This window comes from Cherax quadricarinatus, chromosome 42, assembly GCF_038502225.1.
Source record: "Cherax quadricarinatus isolate ZL_2023a chromosome 42, ASM3850222v1, whole genome shotgun sequence".
Classification (NCBI taxonomy): domain Eukaryota; kingdom Metazoa; phylum Arthropoda; class Malacostraca; order Decapoda; family Parastacidae; genus Cherax; species Cherax quadricarinatus.
Genome location: NC_091333.1, coordinates 11,244,036 through 11,254,035, shown reverse-complemented (window position 1 = coordinate 11,254,035; position 10,000 = coordinate 11,244,036). Strand labels below are relative to the sequence as shown.

Genomic DNA, 10,000 nt, shown 5'->3' with positions numbered 1-10,000 from the left:
AAAAGAGAAGAAGAAAAACGTTATAAAACTGGGATGCTTGAATGTGCGTGGATGTAGTGCGGATGACAAGAAACAGATGATTGCTGATGTTATGAATGAAAAGAAGTTGGATGTCCTGGCCCTAAGCGAAACAAAGCTGAAGGGGGTAGGGGAGTTTAGGTGGGGAGAAAAAAATGTGATTAAATCTGGAGTATCTGAGAGAGTTAGAGCAAAGGAAGGGGTAGCAGTAATGTTGAAAGATCAGTTATGGAAGGAGAAAAGAGAATATGAATGTGTAAATTCAAGAATTATGTCGATTAAAGCAAAGGTTGGATGCGAAAAGTGGGTCATAATAAGCGTGTATGCACCTGGAGAAGAGAGGAATGTAGAGGAGAGAGAGAGATTTTGGGAGATGTTAAGTGAATGTATAGGAGCCTTTGAACCAAGTGAGAGAGTAATTGTGGTAGGGGATCTGAATGCTAAAGTAAGAGAAACTTTTAGAGAGGGTGTGGTAGGTAAGTTTGGGGTGCCAGGTGTAAATGATAATGGGAGCCCTTTGATTGAACTTTGTATAGAAAGGGTTTTAGTTATAGGTAATACATATTTTAAGAAAAAGAGGATAAATAAGTATACAAGATAGGACGTAGGGCGAAATGACAGTAGTTTGTTGGATTATGTATTGGTAGATAAAAGACTGTTGAGTAGACTTCAGGATGTACATGTTTATAGAGGGGCCACAGATATATCAGATCACTTTTTAGTTGTAGCTACACTGAGAGTAAAAGGTAGATGGGATACAAGGAGAATAGAAGCATCAGGGAAGAGAGAGGTGAAGGTTTATAAACTAAAAGAGGAGGCAGTTAGGGTAAGATATAAACAGCTATTGGAGGATAGATGGGCTAATGAGAGCATAGGAAATGGGGTCGAAGAGGTATAGGGTAGGTTTAAAAATGTAGTGTTAGAGTGTTCAGCAGAAGTTTGTGGTTACAGGAAAGTGGGTGCGGGAGGGAAGAGGAGCGATTGGTGGAATGATGATGTAAAGACAGTAGTAAGGGAGAAAAAGTTAGCATATGAGAAGTTTTTACAAAGTAGAAGTGATGCAAGTAGGGAAGAGTATATGGAGAAAAAGAGAGAGGTTAAGAGAGTGGTGAAGCAATGTAAAAAGAGTGCAAATGAGAGAGTGAGTGATATGTTATCAACAAATTTTGTTGAAAATAAGAAAAAGTTTTGGAGTGAGATTAACAAGTTAAGGAAGCCTAGAGAACAAATGGATTTGTCAGTTAAAAATAGGAGAGGAGAGTTATTAAATGGAGAGTTAGAGGTATTGGGAAGATGGAGGGAATATTTTGAGGAATTGTTAAATGTTGATGAAGATAGGGAAGCTGTGATTTCGAGTATAGGGCAAGGAGGAATAACATCTTGTAGGAGTGAGGAAGAGGCAGTTGTGAGTGTGGGGGAAGTTCGTGAGGCAGTAGGTAAAATGAAATGGGGTAAGGCAGCCGGGATTGATTGGATAAAGATAGAAATGTTAAAAGCAGGTGGGGATATAGTTTTGGAGTGGTTGGTGCAATTATTTAATAAATGTATGGAAGAGGGTAAGGTACCTAGGGATCGGCAGAGAGCATGCATAGTTCCTTTGTATAAAGGCAAAGGGGACAAAAGAGAGTGCAAAAATTATAGGGGAATAAGTCTGTTGAGTATACCTGGTAAAGTGTATGGTAGAGTTATTATTGAAAGAATTAAGAGTAAGTCGGAGAATAGGATAGCAGATGAACAAGGAGGCTTTAGGAGAGGTAGGGGGTGTGTGGACCAGGTGTTTACAGTGAAACATATAAGTATAGAGGTCTTTGTGGCATTTATGGATTTGGAAAAGGCGTATGACAGGGTGGATAGGGGGGCAATGTGGCAGATGTTGCAGGTGTATGGTGTAGGAGGTAGGTTACTGAAAGCAGTGAAGAGTTTTTACGAGGATAGTGAGGCTCAAGTTAGAGTATGTAGGAAAGAGGGAAATTATTTCCCAGTAAAAGTAGGCCTTAGACAAGGATGTGTGATGTCACCGTGGTTGTTTAATATATTTATAGATGGGGTTGTAAGAGAAGTAAATGCGAGGGTCTTGGCAAGAGGCGTGGAGTTAAAAGATAAAGAATCACACATAAAGTGGGAGTTGTCACAGTTGCTCTTTGCTGATGACACTGTGCTCTTGGGAGATTCTGAAGAGAAGTTGCAGAGATTGGTGGATGAATTTGGTAGGGTGTGCAAAAGAAGAAAATTAAAAATGAATAAAGGAAAGAGTAAGGTTATGAGGATAACAAAAAGATTAGGTGATGAAAGATTGGATATCAGATTGGAGGGAGAGAGTATGGAGGAGGTGAATGTATTCAGATATTTGGGAGTGGACGTGTCAGCGGATGGGTCAATGAAAGATGTGGTGAATCATAGAGTTGATGAGGGGAAAAGGGTGAGTGGTGCACTTAGGAGTCTGTGGAGACAAAGAACTTTGCCCTTGGAGGCAAAGAAGGGAATGTATGAGAGTATAGTTTTACCAACGCTCTTATATGGGTGTGAAGAATAGGTGATGAATGTTGCAGCGAGGAGAAGGCTGGAGGCAGTGGAGATGTCATGTCTGAGGGCAATGTGTGCTGTGAATATAATGCAGAGAATTCGTAGTTTGGAAGTTAGGAGGAAGTGCGGGATTACCAAAACTGTTGTCCAGAGGGCTGAGGAAGGGTTGTTGAGGTGGTTCGGACATGTAGAGAGAATGGAGCGAAACAGAGTGACTTCAAGAGTGTATCAGTCTGTAGTGGAAGGAAGGCGGGGTAGGGGTCGGCCTAGGAAAGGTTGGAGGGAGGGGGTAAAGGAGGTTTTGTGTGCGAGGGGCTTGGACTTCCAGCAGGCATGCGTGAGCGTGTTTGATAAAAGTGAATGGAGACAAATGGTTTTTAATACTTGACGTGCTGTTGGAGTGTGAGCAAACTAACATTTATGAAGGGGTTCAGGGAAACCGGCAGGCCGGACTTGAGTCCTGGAGATGGGAAGTACAGTGCCTGCACTCTGAAGGAGGGGTGTTAATGTTGCAGTTTAAAAACTGTAGTGTAAAGCCCCCTTCTGGCAAGACAGTGATGAAGTGAATGATGGTGAAAGTTTTTCTTTTTCGGGCCACCCTGCCTTGGTGGGAATCGGCCAGTGTGATAATAAAATATATATATATATATATATATATATATATATATATATATATATATATATATATATATATATATATATATATATATATATATATATATATATATATATATATATGTGTACTCACTTATTTGTGGTTGCAGGGGTCGAGTCCTAGCTCCTGGCCCCGCCTCTTCACCGGTTGCTACTAGGCCCTCTCTCTCCCCGCTCCATGAGCTTTATCAAACCTCGTCTTAAAACTGTGTATGGTTCCTGCCTCCACTACGTCATTTTCTAGGCTATTCCACTGCCTTACAACTCTATGACTGAAGAAATACTTCCTAATGCCTAGCCATGCTAATCGTTCTAGTGGTACACTCTGTAATCACAATTTTACTACATGTAAACCAAACAATAACCAAATTTCTGTAAACTCAGCATTGTAATCCTTATAGAGAATAAACTTTGAATTTGAATTTGAATTACTATCTCTCTGACTCATTTGTGTCTTCAACTTCCAATTGTGGCCTTTTGTTTCTGTGTCCCCTCCCTGGAACATCCTGTCTTTGTCCACCTTGTCTATTCCACGCAGTGTTTTATATGTCGTTATCATGTCTCCCCTGACCCTCCTGTCCTCCAGTGTCGTCAGGCCTATTTCCCTTAATCTTTCTTCATAGGACATTCCCCTTAGCTCTGGAACTAACCTTGTCGCAAACCTTTGTACTTTCTCTAGTTTCTTGACGTGCTTTATCAAGTGCGGGTTCCAAACAGGTGCTGCATACTCCAGTATGGGCCTGACATACACGGTGTACAGTGTCTTGAATGATTCCTTACTAAGGTATCGGAATCCTGTTCTCAGGTTTGCCAGGCGCCCATATGCTGCAGCAGTTATCTGATTGATGTGTGCTTCCGGAGACATGCTCGGTGTTATACTCACCCCAAGATCTTTCTCCTTGAGTGAGGTTTGCAGTCTTTGGCCACCTAGCCTATACTCTGTCTGTGGTCTTCTGTGCCCTTCCCTTATCTTCATGACTTTGCATTTGGCAGGATTAAATTCGAGAAGCCATTTGCTGGACCAGGTGTCCAGTCTGTCCAGGTCTCTTTGACGTCCTGCCTGGTCCTCATCAGATTTAATTCTCCTCATTAACTTCACATCATCTGCAAACAGGGACACTTCTGAGTCTAATGTGTGTGTGTGTGTGTGTGTGTGTGTTTGTGTGTGTGTGTGTGTGTGTGTGTGTGTGTGTGTGTGTGTGTGTGTGTGTGTGTGTGTGTGTGTGTGTATGTGTGTGCACTCACCTAGTTGAGATTGCAGGGGTCGAGTCCAAGCTCCTGTGTGTGTGTGTGTGTGTGTGTACTCACCTATTTGTACTCACCTATTTGTGATTGCAGGGGTCGAGTCCTAGCTCCTGGCCCCGCCTCTTCACCGGTTGCTACTAGACCCTCTCTCTCCCCGCTCCATGAGCTTTATCAAACCTCGTCTTAAAACTGTGTATGGTTCCTGCCTCCACTACGTCATTTTCTAGGCTATTCCACTGCCTTACAACTCTATGACTGAAGAAATACTTCCTACTATCTCTCTGACTCATTTGTGTCTTCAACTTCCAATTGTGGCCTCTTGTTTCTGTGTCCCCTCCCTGGAACATCCTGTCCTTGTCCACCTTGTCTATTCCACGCAGTATTTTATATGTCGTTATCATGTCTCCCCTGACCCTCCTGTCCTCCAGTGTCGTCAGGCCGATTTCCCTTAATCTTTCTTCATAGGACATTCCCCTTAGCTCTGGAACTAACCTTGTTGCAAACCTTTGTACTTTCTCTAGTTTCTTGACGTGCTTTATCAAGTGCGGGTTCCAAACAGGTGCTGCATACTCCAGTATGGGCCTGACATACACGGTGTACAGTGTCTTGAATGATTCCTTACTAAGGTGTCGGAATGCTGTTCTCAGGTTTGCCAGGCGCCCATATGCTGCAGCAGTTATCTGATTGATGTGTGCTTCCGGAGACATGCTCGGTGTGTGTGTGTGTGTGTGTGTGTGTGTGTGTGTGTGTGTGTGTGTGTGAGTGTGTGTGGTGTGTGTGGTATGTGTACTCACCTAGTTGTGATTGCAGGGGTCGAGTAATAGCTCCTGGCCCCATCCTCTTCACTGGCCGCTACTGGGTCACTCTCCCTGCACCATTAGTTTTATTAGACCTCTGCTTAAATCTATGAATGGTGTGGTGTATGTGGTGTGTGTGCTGTGTGTGTACTCACCTAATTGTGGTTGCAGGGGTCGAGACTTAGCTCCTGGCCCCTGGTATGTGTGTGTGTGTATATATATATATACCAAGTTCTTAATAGTGTGTATATTGTTAGTTTCAGGTAAACAGCTTTAATTACAGTGTCAAGTTTAATCTGCTTAGGAGAAAAATAATGATGTCATTACTAAGTTTAATTACTTTGCCTCATCTTTATGCTTCATGCAAAGTTTGAAACTATTTTCTAACTTGCTATGACGTGCCTCCTGGATCCCTTATCCTTCCTCCTGTCCCTCAGAGTGAGGGATTTAGGTTGTGTGTTGCGGTACAGAACCTAAAGTTTACAGGGTAAGTTAGTGACTCTGAGTGAGTTTGGGCTTGTAGACTATCCCTAGAAGATATGGATAACTTTGATAATAAAATAATAGGCTCATGGGAGTGCATGGAAGTACATGGGAGTACATGGAAGTACGTGGGAGTACATGGAAATACATGGGAGCACATGGGAAGAGATAGGAAAGTCAGACAGCAGAGGATTTGCAAGATCATGCCGTTGCTCTTTGCTGGAAAGAACTATCTACTATCTAAATTATGAACTATATCGTGCTCCATCTATGTGTATGAGATGTGTATAGAAGAAGAAAAACCTCCACTTCCTTCGGTCACTGCCAGCATAAAAAAATAGAAAGGAAAGTATACTATACGATTCCGAAAACTGACATAGTTTCTCAACAGATATGAAACCAGATTAGACACTTGGATACACCTACCTCTGCCAGATTTGTACTGTTCCTATCTTACTACTCGTGAGTTGCTTTATTGCAGGCAATAAATAAGCGTGGTTTTAGTATTAAGTTTATGTACTTAAGGTTTTATTGGGTGAACACAGACAACCGGTGTAAGGAAACACGGGTAATGTTTCTCCCCTCGCCCGGGATGGAACCCCGACCCTCACCGTGTGAAGCGAAAAATTTTGATACCAGGCCACGGGCCTGGTGAGGAATTTCACTGTTTTTTTTTTAATTATTTTTATGAAAATAAATACCGACAAAGATGGAATTAGGAACAATGTATTTCAAGGGAAAAACTCCACGGAATCTCAACCTACATAAGAACATAAGAAAGAAGGAATACTGCAACAGGCCTACTGACCCATGCGAAGCAGGTCCATGCCACTTGATCAATAGAAACTTACATTAGAAGGAGACTTTTGTTATTACCATGTTTCACCTACTTGATTTTTTACCAAGTGTTGAAGTTTCATGGCGACGAAACTCTGAAGGAGAGGTATTGATAAGTTCCAGTTCTATAACTGTAGTGTAGGCGCGTCTCTGTTAAGACAGTGATGAAGTAAATGATGGTGAAAGTGTTTCTTCTTTTTGGGGTCATCCTGCCTTGGTAAGTAACGGCCGATGTGTTAATAAATTATAGAAACATCTGTTGTATATGCCTACTATGTAAAGTAAAAGGACACAAGTGCAACTAATGTGACATTTATTGTGGCAACGTTTCGCTCTCCAGGAGCTTTATCAAGCCATTACTGTAATGGCTTGATAAAGCTCCTGGAGAGCGAAACGTTGCCACAATAAATGTCACATTAGTTGCACTTGTGTCCTTTTACTTTACATATTGTCGGTAATTCTACCAACTTTATTACATATGCCTACTACTTGTAGGCTACATAATTCTTCATCTTAGGACTAGTTCCCGTGACGGATAGTTTGCCTCTAGGAGCCAGAGAAGCAAGCTTGAGCGTATGAGAAACTGTCAGCTTAAAGAAAGGACTTCCTGTGATATACTTATGATGAGTTTTGAGAGTTTTTCCAACTTTGCAGGCCGGCCCTTGGCCAGATTTGTATGATGCTTGTTTGGTCAGCCAGGCTGTTATTCCTGGCAGCAGGCTGGCACACATATTCAGTACAGTCTGGTTGATCTGCCACTCAGTGGAGGTAGTGTGTTGAGTTTTCTCTTGTATATTTTACTCAGTTTCCAGCAAAGTTTCTGACATCTTCTGGTAAGATGTTAAAATGTCTGAGGCTTGTGGCTGGACACAAACTTTTAGCAAGACAGTAACAAACCAATTAGGCCAGTGCGTTAACCACTAGACCACAGAGGCTGCATTAGAACAATCTATTTAGATACATTTCTGTACATTAGAGAGGTTAGCATTGGCCACCACGGTGGCCAAAGAAGCAAGTTCTTACCCTCACAAGACAGGAACGAGAGCCAGCTCCTGTCCCCGTAAAACCGTTGTCACCATCTCCCAAAATAATAGCAAAAAATACAATGTACCTAGATCGACTATCTTGTCCTGGGTTTGAACTCTGCCGTTCATGAATTGTTTATGGTCGTATAGTTTGTATGTTTGCATGTATACCTGGAGAGTTTACCTGGAGAGACTTCCAGGGGTCAACGCTCCCGCGACCCGGTCTGTGATATTAATACATGATATTAATATTTTTACATATTTCATATTTCACTAATTGTTTATTTATTATGAAATATTCATTTAAATCTATAACCTGTTTCAATTTATACTATAAATTAGTGTTTTTTTAAACATAGTGTGTGTGTGTGTGTGTGTGTGTGTGTGTGTGTGTGTGTGTGTGTGTGTGTGTGTGTGTGTGTGTGTGTGTGTGTGTGTGTGTGTGTGTGTGTGTGTGTGTGTATTAGTTTAGAGCAACACAGCAGTATCGCCGCTATGCCTCACAATGTGTACTAACACAAACTATGGTTTCTTACAGGTTCGTGAATGAGGAGCTGACCCCCGTAATAGTAAGCTTCATGTTGTTAACGTTATCTACATTATCTGTCATATAAAGCGTTAAATCCATTTGAACCAACCAGTAGATGGTCGATCACACACACACACAAACATATATATATATATATATATATATATATATATATATATATATATATATATATATATATATATATATATATATATATATATATATATATATATATATATATATATATATATATATGCAATAAAATCACAATAAACAAGTGATATCACAATATGCAGAACAACCACTGTGAAAAAATAGCGAAATTCCAATAGCTTTAGTGACTTCTCACATTATCAAGGAACTATTAAAATAAAAGGTTGGAATTTTTCAATTTATTCACAGTGGTTGTTCTGCACACACACACACACACACACACACTCGCGAGCATATATATATATATATATATATATATATATATATATATATATATATATATATATATATATATATATATATATATATATATATATATATATATATATATATATATATATATATATACTTGCAAAAAAATGGGAACTAGCAATGCAGGATGCAAAACAACCACGGGGGAGTTGAACAATATCTCTAGATCTTTCGTGTTGCAATCAACACATCATCAGGAGCTTGCAATGTTGCAGGACAGAGGATAAAATCCGAGAGAACACTTTCAAAGTGATCGTTCGTGCTCACTCTGAACCCGATTTTTATTTTTTGCTCTTCAAGGTGTTTTCTAATTCACTAAATATCTTAACAACAAGGAAACGACAGCAGGACAGAACAAAACAAATACACAAAGGCCAACGAAAAAATTTAATGCCCCTGGCGAAATATATCTTCCATAAAGAAGCTAGTTTTAATGGCCAAAGTTGCCCTCAAGGGCCAATATTTTTCCCAACTAAGAGGTTATTATGTCTCCCTGAATTTAGTGTCGTTTTGTGCGTCCTTGTGTTCATTAATATTGTTCATCAGCCTACGTTCATTGTTGTTCATTATCATTGCTATTCACTGTTATATTTCATCATCCTGGGTGATCATTGTTCATTAGTGCTGTTCATCAGCTTAGGTTCTTTATTGTTCATTATAGTTGTTCATCACCCTAGTGCCTATATTGTTCATTATAATTGTTCATCACCTTAGGTTCTTTATTGTTCATTATAGTTGTTCATCACCCTGGTGCCTATATTGTTCATTATAGTTGTTCATCACCCTAGTGTCTTAATTGTTCATTATAGTTGTTCATCACCCTAATGTCTTTATTGTTCATTATAGTTGTTCATCACCCTAATGTCTTTATTGTTCATTATAGTTGTTCATCACCCTAGTGCCTTAATTGTTCATTATAATTGTTCATCACCCTAGTGCCTATATTGTTCATTATAATTGTTCATCACCTTAGGTTCTTTACTGCTCAGTACTGTTGTTCATCACTCTCGTCTATTTATTGTTCAGTATTGTTGTTCATCATACAGTCACTGCATTCCAGCACCTCGTTCAAGATTTGAATTTATATTGTTTTTTTCCATATCTGGTCAGTTTTATTTATATATGTGTATATATATGTGTATATATATGTGTATATATATGTGTATATATATAATTATAATGTATATGTATATAATTATATATAATGTATATATATGTGTGTGTGTATATATTATATATATATATATATATATATATATATATATATATATATATATATATATATATATATATATATATGTATGTATATATATATATATATATATATATATATATATATATATATATATATATATATATATATATATATATATATATATAAGGGCATGAGTTATAGCAATATATTACCTTCATCTTAAGCGAAA

The 10,000-nt window shown here is 39.2% G+C and overlaps 1 protein-coding gene across 10 annotated transcripts in view; it reads left to right on the top strand.

The window, feature by feature from the left end:
* Positions 1 to 10,000, top strand: part of LOC128695631 (guanine nucleotide exchange factor DBS) — a 773,026-nt gene that overhangs the window by 287,047 nt on the left and 475,979 nt on the right. The window contains exon 2 of one of the 10 annotated variants that reach the window (XM_070093288.1): positions 8,121 to 8,151. The exons of the other annotated variants lie outside the window; for them this stretch is intronic. The gene's annotated coding sequence lies outside the window, so the exon portion shown is untranslated. The remainder of the gene's footprint in view (positions 1 to 8,120; positions 8,152 to 10,000) is intronic. 10 annotated transcript variants of the gene reach the window in all.